Consider the following 11,816-nt stretch of genomic DNA (forward strand, 5'->3'; position numbering starts at 1 on the left):
CAAAGTGAGTACATAAGCAAATGTGGTGCAGAATGCTGATGGTGCTCGACTATCAAAAGCATCTGGAGTCTTAAAGGTCTGAAGATAAACAAGCAGCCATCTAACTAAGAAACAACAAAACCCACATGGAAGAAGCACACCAGCCTATCCTGACACGATTACTGAAGACAAAGCGGGTACATACACAAATGCAGGGAAGAAAGCTGATGGTACCGGCTATCAAAAGATATAGAGTCTGGTGTCCTATAGGATTGAAGATAAACAAGTGAGAAACAACAAAGCCCACATGGAAGAAGCATACCAGCCTGTGTGATAATAGGTGTCAAAGGGATCAGGTATCAGGCATCAAAGACCAAAAAAAAATCACAGCATTGTGAATGAGGGGGAGTGCAGAGTAGGGACCCAGGGCCCATCTGTGAGCAGTTGGACATCCCCTTGCAGAAGGGTCTCAGGGAGAAGACGAGCCATTCAGGGTGCAGTGTAGCAACGATGAAACGTACAATTTCCTGTAGTTCTTTAATGCTTACTCTCCCCCACTATCATGATCCCAATTCTACCTTACATTTCTGGCTGCACCAGAGGATATACAGTGGTGCAGATAGGAACTGGAAACACAGGGAATCCAGGACAGATGAACCCCTCAAGCCCAGTGGTGAAAGTGGCGATACCAGGAGAGTGGAGGGAAGGTGAAAGAGAAAGGGGGAACAGATTACAAGGATCTACATATAACCTCCTCCCTAGGGGACGGACAACAGAAAAGTGGGTGAAGGGAGACATCTGGCAGTGTAAGATATGACAGAATAATAATAATTTACAAATGATCAAGGGTTCATGGGGGAGTACGAAGGGAGGGGAAAAATGAGGAGCTGATACCAAGGGCTCAAGTAGAAAGCAAATATTTTGAGAATGATAAGGGAAACAGATGTACAAAAGTATTTGACACAATGGATGGATGTGTGGATTGTGAAGAGTTGTACAAGCCCCCAATAAAATGATTTAATTATTTTTTAAAAAGATATAATGTCGGCCCCAGTCACTAAGCCGCCGCTGAGCACTCAGCAACCTCCCCCTCGAGCCCCCTCGCTTCCCGACGCTCAGTCCCCCCTGCCCGCCTTCTCCAGCCGCCGCCTTCCGCAGGCCGTTTCCACCGAGGAAAAGGAATCGTATCGTATGTCCGCTATCCAGAACCTCCACTCTTTCGACCCCTTTGCTGATGCAAGTAAGGGTGATGACCTGCTGCCTGCGGAGACAGAGGATTATATCCATATAAGAATTCAACAGCGCAACGGTAGGAAGACCCTGACCACTGTCCAAGGGATCGCTGATGACTACGACAAAAAGAAGCTAGTGAAGGCCTTTAAGAAGAAATTTGCCTGCAATGGAACTGTGATTGAGCATCCAGAATATGGAGAAGTGATTCAGCTCCAGGGTGACCAGTGCAAGAACATATGCCAGTTCCTTGCAGAGATTGGACTGGCTAAGGACGACCAGCTGAAGGGTCATGGGTTTTAAGTGCTTGTGGCTCACGGAAGCTTAAGTGAGGATTTCCTTGCAATGAGTAGAAAAATTCCCTCTGTCCCTTGTCACAAGTTTAAAACCTCACAGCTTGTATGATGTAACCATTTGGGGTCCACTTTTAACTTGGACTAGTGTAACTCCTTCATACAATAAACTGAAAAGAGCCACACACAAAAAAAGATATAGTGTCTTGGTCTTAAAGGCTTGAAGATAAACAAGCAGTCATCTAGCTGAGAAACAACAAAACCCACATGGAAGAAGCACACCAGCCTGTGTGATCATGAGGTGTCAAAGGGACCAGGTATCAGGCATCAAAGAAGAAAAATTCATATCACTGTGAATGAGGGAGAGTGTGGAGTGGGGACCCAAAGCCCATCTGTAGGCAACTGGACATCCCCTTACAGGAGGGTCGCAGAGAGGAGACGAACCAGTCAGGATGCAGTGTAGCAACGATGAAACATACAACTTTCCTCTAGTTCCTAAATGCTTCCTCTCCCCCACTATCATGATCCCAATTCTACTTTACAAATCCAGCTAGACCAGAGGATGTACACTGATACAGATAGGAACTGGAAACACAGGGAATCCAGGACAGATAAACCCCTCAAGACCAATGGTGAGATTGGCAATACCGGGAGGGTGGAGGGAAGGTGGGGTATAAAGGGGGAACCGATCACAAAGATCTACATATAACCCCCTCCCTGAGAGATGGGCAACAGTGTAAGATCTGACAGAATAATAATAATTTATAAATTATCAAGGGTTCGTAGGGATGGGGCAGGCAGGGAGGGGGAAAATGAGGAGCTGATACCAAGGGCTCAAGTAGAAAGCAAATGTTTTGAAGATGATAATGGCAACATACGGACAAATGTGCTTGACACCATGGCTGGAGGATGGTGATATGAGCTGCGAGAGCCCCAGTAAAATGATTTATAACAGAGAACAGGAAAGGAAGGCCTGGTGATAAGCTCCTCACAAATCATGGATCCCCATCGAGCCGGGAGCTCGACAAATGCGGTGGACCAGGCCGGGTCTGAACCACGGAATAAAAGGACAAATGTGCTGTGTAAACTTCCGCCTAAAGCACAACAATCTGAGCAAAAGAGAAAGCCCGGGGAGCACAGTTTTCTGCTGACACACACGGTGTTCCCATAAGTTGAGGCAGACTGTAGACAACTGCCTTGGGGTTTTTTGCCACTGAGAAAAACCTGAATGTGTTGAACAAAACCAACATCAGAAGTGGACTTTAATTTCCCAGGGTTAGAAGTGGGTTGCTGCCATGATCTGGATGTATAATTGTTGTTGTGGATGCCATCAAGCCACTTCCGGCCCATCGTGCCCCTGTGCCCAACAGAAATCAACACTGCACGGTCCTGCGCCATCCTTACAACTGGCCCTCTGCCTGAAGGGCTCATTGATGCAGCCCCTGTGTCAATCCATCTAGTCGAGGGTCTTCCTCTTCCACGTCGCACCTCCTCTTTACCAAGCATGATGTCTTTCTGCAGGGAATGGTCTCGGATTCAGACATGTCAAAAGCATGTAAGACAATGTCTCATCACCCTTGCCTCCAAGGAGCCCTCTGGTGATACTTCTAAGACAGATCAGTTTGTCCTTTTAGCAGTCCATGGTACTTTCGATATTTTTCTCCAGCCCCACCATTTGAATGCACCAATTCTTCAGTCTTCATTATTCTGTGTCCCGCATTCACATACATATGAGGCCATTGGAAATTACCAGACTGGGGTCAGGCACACCCTAATCCTCAAAGTAACATCCTTGCTTTTCAATACTCTAGAGAGGAAATAATAATTCCCTTTTTCTCTTTGAAAACGTTTGAGGCAGTGATCATTGCTCGCCAGGTCCAGATACACACATGTACTCAACCGGGACAAGAGGTACAATTGACCCATGGGTCCTTTAAGATTAATCTAGGTCATCAATGCATGGTAAAAGATTGCCAACTCTATGCTCTCCTTCCTGATATGATTGCTGAGGACTAATGGGGGCATAAGCAAGTGTTGTGAAGAAAGCTGATGGTGCCCGGCTATCGAAAGTACAGCATCTGGGGTCTTAAAGACTTGAAGATAAACAAGCAGCCATCTAGCAAAGAAGCAACCAAGTCCACATGGAAGAACCACACCAGTTTGTGTGATCACAAGGTGTCTCAGGGATCAGGTTTCAGACATCAAAGAAGGCAAAATCATATCTTTGTGTGCTCACCTTCCCAATATGATCGCTGAGGACAAATGGTGGCATAAACAAGTGTGGTGAAAAAAGTTGATGTTGTCTGGCTACCAAAAGATATAGCATCTGGTGTCTTAAAGGCTTGAGGGTAAACAAGCAGTCATCTAGCTCAGAAGCAACAAAAACCACATGGAAGAAGCACACCAACCTGTGTGATCGTGAGGTACTGAAGGGATCAGGTATCAGGCATCAAGGTACAAAAATCACATCATCATGAATGAGAGGAAGTGCAAAGTGGAGACCCAAAGGCCATTTGTGGACAACTGGACATCCCCTTACAGAAGAGTCTCTGGGAGGAGACGAGTCGGTCAGGGGACAATGTAGCAGCGATGAAACATACAACTTTCCTCTAGTTCTTAAATGCTTCTTCCCCCCAACTTTCATGATCCCAATTCTACCTTACAAACCCAGATGGACCAGAGGATGTACACTGGTACAGATGGGAAGTGGAAACACAGGGAATATAGGACAGATGAACCCCTCAGGTCCAGTGGTGAGAGTGGTGATACCAAGAGGGTGGGGGGAAGGTTGAGGAGAAAGGGGAAACCAATTACAAGGATTTACATATAACCTCCTCCCTGGGGGTTGTACAACAGAAAAGAGGGTGAAGGGACACATTGGACAGTTTAAGATATAACAAAATAATAATGACTTGTAAATTACTGAGGGTTCATGAGGGAGTGGGGAGTGGGGAGGGAGGGAATAAAATGAGGAGCTGAGGCCAGGGGCTCAAGTGGAAAGCAGATGTTTTGAGAATGACGATGGCAACAAATGTGCAAATGTGCTTGACACAATGGATGTATGTATGGATTGTGATAAGCATTGTACGAGACTCCAACAAAATGATTTTTTTAAAGCAATGTAATTATATATTGTGAAATATTTCTTTCTAATGACAAACAAATGAAATTTTGTCTTTAAAAAAAAGATTGGCAACTCTAGAATAGTAAGTGGGTGAATAATGTTCAGTGGATACTTGTTGACTGTGGGACTGGCTGTAGATTTGTGTGTTAGGCAATTCCAACTGCTGAGGAGGTGCGTGAATAGGAATCTGTCTGTTTTGCATTTGGCTACTGGGGGGAAAGCTCAGCAGTGGCATGGTCCAGTGCAGGCTATCCATTCACATCCACAAATTCCTACGGATGCATGCCTACTGTGTGCAAATCTCCCGCATGTGTTAAAGCACGCATGGAAGTGTTATGGCCTCAGAGGATCAAAGTGTATGGGCCTGAGGTAAGCTGGGGAGTAATTTTTTTAAGTTTCCTAATACAGAAGAATCCCTTAGAAAATAATCAAAGTTAGTCTACCAGGTCAGAAATCCAACTTGCGCAATGTGCCGCAGCCCTTGTCCCCTCTTCTCCATCCTATGATCATCCCCCAAATTCCCTGAAACTCAAGGAATTCCTTCATGTCAGTAGCGTGGTATAGCCAAGGGTTGACACATGGCCAGTGTTCATCTGATCACACTCTCTAGACTTTGAATTTTGATCAAAGAAATGTTAGGACCTAAGCTCAAGCTGGCGTGCATGCAGCAGAGCCGGAAGAGACTGCTGGGAAATTCCTTCGCTGGAGTCCTCCAATAGCTGCTGAGATCCGGGCTGCCCAGATTGGGTTTTCTTTCTTCTTCTTCTTTTTTTTTTTTCCAGCTTTCCTTTTGACTCGGAAAACTCTCTTCAGCGCCGCTAGTTCTTGCTCACCGGCTACTCCGGAACCGGCGGCGTGTCTGTCGACTAGGTTCGGCCATCGCCAGAAGAGTCGGGCGACTATCATCCTCTCATTTCCAGGGCATTTTCTCCTTCCTCCCACTCATTCGTGTGGTTTTCTTTTTTCGCACCGTGGCAAAAATATACCCAGTCTTTACATCTTCTTTTGAAGCTTCCTGCGTCATGCACTATTTTGCCCACGGAATCTCTCCTTGTTGCTCCAGAGTAGAATTTTGTTCTTTGGTGCTTGTCTTCTGCCCCTGAGTTGTGCCCCTCAGCAAATGAAGATGCCGTAGACGCACCCCCGCCCCCGCCCCCGCCCCCACAGCGCAGGCGGGTTCTGTTCCCATCACCACGGTCAGCTCGACTTCGAGAAAGCAGGTCCTCATCGGTCACGTTTCCAGTGCCTTCCAATCGCGTCGTCCAGCACCATCACCCACGACGTTCGTCTTCCACTCACTAGGCCTTCGGTCTCCGACAAGGTTTCAATCTGCGCAGAAGGCTTTCAGTGGCTCCTTCCTCCAAGTGCGCAGCCAAGTCCTTCTGCTTCGTCTGTTCTTCGTCTGGAAGCTCGGCTGAAGCCTGCTCCCTGTGGGTGAGCCTGCTGGCATTTGAAGTACCAATACCAGGCCATACAGCAACGCAAAGTAAAGGGGCAGCGAGAAAGAGAAAAGGCCTTCAGTGAGATGGCTTGACACAGTGGCAGCAACGATGGGTTCAGGCGAAGGAACAATTTCAAGGATGGCATAGGACCTGGCCGTGTGTCGTTCTGTTGTGCATCGGGCTGCCGTAGGTCGGAATCCACTGGAGAGCACCTACCAACAATACCACCAGGCAAGGACCCGTAATGAGATGAGGTGCTTGCTGACAGCAAAGGGAATCTACAAAGGGTAGGACTAGGGTTAAAGTCTGATGGCCAAAAGGCTGGTGATTTGAGCCCATTCAGAGGTGACTTGGAAGAAATGCCTGGCAGCCTACTTCTGAAAAATCAGTCCCAGAAGATCCTACAGAACACGATTCCACCCCGGCACACGTGGGGTCACCATGTGTCGAAATCGACTTGATGGCAACTGGATCAGTATAAGAAAGTGGTCGTAAATACCAGCAGTAACCATGTGACTATTGTATAAACAGTCCTATGTGTTCCTTGTCTTGATATTCATGTTTGTACATATTCAATAAAATGTTACCCCGCCCCAGTCCGTGGTCTCATCCCCATTTCACCTACTGTAAGATGTGTTTGGTAATAATTAGCATATATGTCAATATTTATGTTACAGGATATTAAAAAGGTATTGCATGTCAGCTTAAAAAAAAGAATTAGCATCACTCAAAAGACTTTTGAAAAAAGGAAATTTGTATTCTCTGGGCGGATTTTGTTTAGATTCATGTGGCGCGGGGTGTCTGTGTGAACGTGACATCCCTTTTCTGTTGGAGATAAAATGTGACCGACGGAACTTGAGCGGTGCAAGTTGACAAGGGCTGAGGGTGGTGGCTTTCAAATGTATCCGCTTGACTTCACTGAATTCATGTTCCCTAATTTAATTCCCTGTATGTTTCCAGGTAAACTAGCCCAGGAGAGATTCTTGTGTGAGTTTGAAGGGTGTGAGCGAGCAGCAGCAATTGCTACTGATGGGCTAGTGCACCCCGTGGGTACAGCGGTGCACCTGGGGAATGCACCCTGCCCTTCTTTACCCTCAGTTTACCCTCCCTTCTCTTCCCCACTGTCTGCCTTCTGCAAGTCCATTTCTAGCGTCCGTCACAGAGACAGGAGCCTCGCCGAGCCTGCGTAACCATCTCCCACCGTTGTTTAAATCAAATCCTTAACCAGGGCCATATCCCTACATATGAACCTCTTGGCGCTTCTGTTTATCTGAACTGTGGCTGACGCAGTGGCTTAAAGAACAGCAGAGTTTATTTCTTTCTCACAAAGCAGCTCAAAAGTGGGCGACCCACGTCTACAGGACAGCTGTGCTCCAGACTGGCATTCAGGGACCCAAGTTCCTTCCACTGTATTGGACTCACTCACTGTAGACGCTCCCTGATGAGTCTCCACACCCAAACCCCAGCCAAGGGGGAGGGGAAAGGACATGGAGAACAGGTGGTGAGAGAACTTCATCAGATGGTGCACTCAACTCCAAGGAAGACGGGATGTACCCAGGCAGACGTGAAAACGTATCTTGGTGAATGACTAGCAGTTTCTGCCATGCATATTTGAATAAAGATTCATTTAATAGGGTGATGCTGACCTCAAAGTCCTAAAAATAGCATAAATAAGTGGCTGACAATGAGCTGAGTTGCCCTGTGAACCAATGCCAAGAGCAGCCTAGCACTATGAAAAATTGAATTGAATGCTTCCAGATTTAAGTTTTGGGTTTTTCTGGGGTGCCAATAAATAAATAAATAAACTACTACTGTAACAACAAACTCCAGGAACTTTCCCCACTGAAAGTGTAATTGATTACAAGCTGTTGCCTACAGTGTTGGATTACATTCTGCCCGAGCAACTGCACGTCTCAGTAGTTAAGATGGTTTTGTTTGAGATTCATGTGGATTAAATAGCCTAGAACACATCCACCCTAGAGTTCATCTAAGAGAGTGGAGATTTGGTTCACGTGTTGCTTCTCAGCATGTCAGGAAATGTTGTCTTCAATTAAGTAATCTTATTTGGGAGTGAACCCTGTGCCAGGAAAATAAACAATATATCTTTCATGAACACATCCACCCTGTTGTATAAAATCTTGTATTTTCTGGGCGGCTGCTCTTAGAATTTGTACATATAATGAGATCAGAGCCGGAAAAATCCTGTTTTCTTTAGCATTTAATGGCTTTGGAAACTATGAGGGAGCCACGTGACAGAGTATAAGGACACAAGTTCTATGAACAAAGGAATATCAAAGATCAACAGATGATCTCTCTCTCCTATGCCCCCCACCACATCCCCGACACCCCAAACCTTCCATTTGACAGGAACTCCATGAAGTCCAGGTGGGGGGTTCTACTGAGCCTAGAGCTGGATAAGAAAGAGTTACAAGAGAATCTCTTGCTGATCACAGACCAAAGGTTACACTGTCAGCAGATTTCAAGGTGTAGACACTGTGGACACACACTTCCAAGAGCAAGGTGCAATAATGGGGGTCAGACAAAATGCTCCAGATCCAAAGGTCTGCTGTCCAAAGGGCAGCATCCCAAAAGGCAGAATGGTGGCGAACTGCTGCCTGGAGGTGCCCGAGCCCACTCCCAACAGAAAGTGGCTCTGGCCCGAGGTCTGGTGTTAGAAGTGGGCCTTCCTACTATGTCGCACACTGTCCCCACCACCCTGCTGGGTTCCAGCGATTCCAGACAACTCACACTTACCCCAGCATGCAACGCTGCTTCCTCTCCCCTGTGCTTGTTTGTTTAATTGATTATTCATGGGGAGTTAATACATATATCATTCCATAGTTCCATCACATCAAGCAGAATGGTACAATTACTCCACAGTCAGTTTCCAAACCTTCTTTTTCTTCCCGGACTCCTTGACGTCATCTCCCTTTTACCCCGATCACCACCACTCTAATCCCCCTCCCTGAAACCCTTATTCTACTCGTACGCGTTCATCAGCACTGCTTTCCGCCACTGCAACCCTCGTGCTGCTTGCTATGGCCCAGGAAGCCCAGACTGTGCATCATTCTCTCCTCCACATGTGTGTGTTGTTTTCTCTTACCACCTCCTCCACTAGGGAGCTTCCCTTGCTGGTCACTAAGAAACCTCATTGATATTCTTTTTCTCACATGCGTTGTCTGAGCCTGGTGTTGTGGCGGATTACCTTCGGCCTACTAACTGCCAGGTTAACAGTTTGAACCCATCAGCCAGTCCCTGGGTGGAAGATGAGGCGCTCTGCTCCCGTGAAGACTGGCGGCCTCAGGAAAGCACGGGAGCAGTTCTAGTCCGTTCCACAGGGTCACCAGGAGTCGGAATTGACTCTATGCGTGTGAGTTTGATTTGGGTAACATTAATTAAAATCTATGGTGGGTATATACTATCGGTTTGTGAAATTAATAAGTAAATGTTCAATTCAAAAACTAAAGATAAAGGAACTTACCAATGAACCAACTGGAGGCTCCCTTCCTGGCAGGACATGGCAGTCTCCCAGTTCATTGTGGGACAAGGGAAATGTCTCTGACCATTCTTTTGTCTTGTCTTGTTTTTCATTCACATTCTCCCCTCAATCTGACCTTGGGTCAACCAAAAGCTAGAGAATGAATAAGGAAGACCAGAGAAAAACTGGTGCTTCTGAATTATGATGTTGGTGAAGAATATTGGACATATCAAGGATTGCTAGAAGAACCAACAAGTCTGTTTTGGAAGTAGTACAGCCAAAATGCTTTTTAGAAGTGATGATGGTGAAGGTTGCTCTCATGTACTGTAGACATGTTATCAGGAGAGACTAGTCTCTGGACATCATGCATGATAGAGAGTCTGTGACAAAGAGGAAGACTCTCCGAGATGGATTGACACCGTGATCTCAGACATAGACAGTGTCATGAGGAGGCTACAGGACTGGCCAGTCCCAGCGACTGTGAGTCGGAAACAACTCAGTGGCACCTAACAAAAACAGCCTGTGGGAACATGGTGCACTGTCTGGAATTTCACTAAACACTGGATCTTATTCCAAAAGAGCAATGTATGTGTAAGTGGTCTATCTATCCTTCAAACATCCAAATACTGCCTCCCTTGTGAAGTCTTGCCAGATCCTCCCACTGCCCCATTCTTCTTAGACCGTTCCTGCTTCTTAACTCTCCTGGCATTTCACTTCCTCTCAAAATAGCACCTACATGTTATAAGGGTGTGTGTACCGCTGAAGCCTCTTCCCTGCTGCACGCATGCACCTCCTGATATGTGAGCAACGCGAAGGGGACTTCTCCATTTATCTGGGGAGGGCTATCAATGTTTTTGACACATGATACATATTTATAACTATTTCTGTATGGACAGAGAGATGGATGGATGGACGGATGGATGGATGGATGAATAGCAACAGCCTGTGTTGTCCAAGTATAGAATTGCTGCAGCATGTTTATCCTATTCAGGCTTAGTGAGAGAAGATCTTTCTCCCAACAAAGAATGCATTGGATGGACTAAGACAACATCTGCTAGGAAAGGTATTGCAATCTATTTGCAAAATACCTTCCATTCTAGACTTTTTTTTTCATTCTAGACTTAAGGTGATTTAGAATGCACAATCCTTTAATCTTCACATTCCCTCGTGTGAAATGTTTCTGGTACAACTGAGTAATCCAAACTGTACATACCACAGGGGATTTGAAAAATACCTAATTAAAGAGGCAATGTGCCAGTCACCTTACCCTACACTCCACCCAGAGGTCCTCAAACTACGACCCGCAGGCCACATGTGGCCTGCCAAGGACATTTATCCAGCCTGCCGGGTGTTTTTGCCCCATTTTGTTTTTTTACTTCAAAATAAGATATGTGCCTTGTGCATAGGAATTTGTTCATACTTTTTTTTTTTTTTACTATAGTCCAGCCCTCCAACGGGTCTGAGGGACTGTGAACAGGCCCCCTGTTTAAAAAGTTTGAGGACCCCTGCTCTACGCCATTAAAATCGACGCCACCAATGAAACACACAATATTCAGGCTTCCTCACCCCCCATTATCCTGACCCCAGTCCTGCCTTTCACTCCAGGCTAGACTGGAGCATGTACACAGATACAGGTAAGAGCTCATGACACACGGAATCCAGGTCAGATGAACCCCTCAGGAACAGAAATAGGAGCAGCAATTCCAGGAGGGTAGGGGGAAGGTGGGGAGAGAAGAGAAGGAAGGGGGATCCAACCCACAATGATTGACACATAACCAGCCCCCCACACGCACCCCAGAGAGATGAAGGACAGAAACCGTGGAGGAAGGGAGATCCAACCCACAATGAATGACACATAACCAGCCCCACACACACCCCAGAGAGATGAAGGACAGAAACCGTGGAGGAAAGGAGACAGCAGTCAGTGTAAGATATGAATATAAATAATATAATTATAAAATATATAAATTATAAAATATATAATATGTAAATTATAGAAATAATTGATAATTTATCAAGGGATTGCCAGGGTGGGAGGGGAAAAAAAGAGCTGATACCAAGGGCTCAAGTAGAAAGAAAATGTTTTGAAAAGGATGAGGGCAACAAATAAACAAGTGTGTTGATACAAGGAATGTATGGATTGTTATAAGAGCTGTAAGAGTCCCCAATAAAGTGATCTTTTGAAAAAAATAAAACAATAACAACAAATCGGTGCAAGATTCTGACTCAGAGGGAGAAAACTGAGGGCTACTGATACCCCAAAGAAGCTG

The 11,816-nt window shown here is 45.9% G+C and overlaps 1 pseudogene; it reads left to right on the forward strand.

Moving 5' to 3' along the window:
* The first annotated feature begins 1,103 nt into the window (after window positions 1-1,103).
* Window positions 1,104-1,658, forward strand: LOC142440839 (eukaryotic translation initiation factor 1 pseudogene; annotated as a pseudogene).
* Window positions 1,659-11,816: the final 10,158 nt, after the last annotated feature.

Source organism: Tenrec ecaudatus, chromosome 2, assembly GCF_050624435.1.
Source record: "Tenrec ecaudatus isolate mTenEca1 chromosome 2, mTenEca1.hap1, whole genome shotgun sequence".
NCBI lineage: Eukaryota > Metazoa > Chordata > Mammalia > Afrosoricida > Tenrecidae > Tenrec > Tenrec ecaudatus.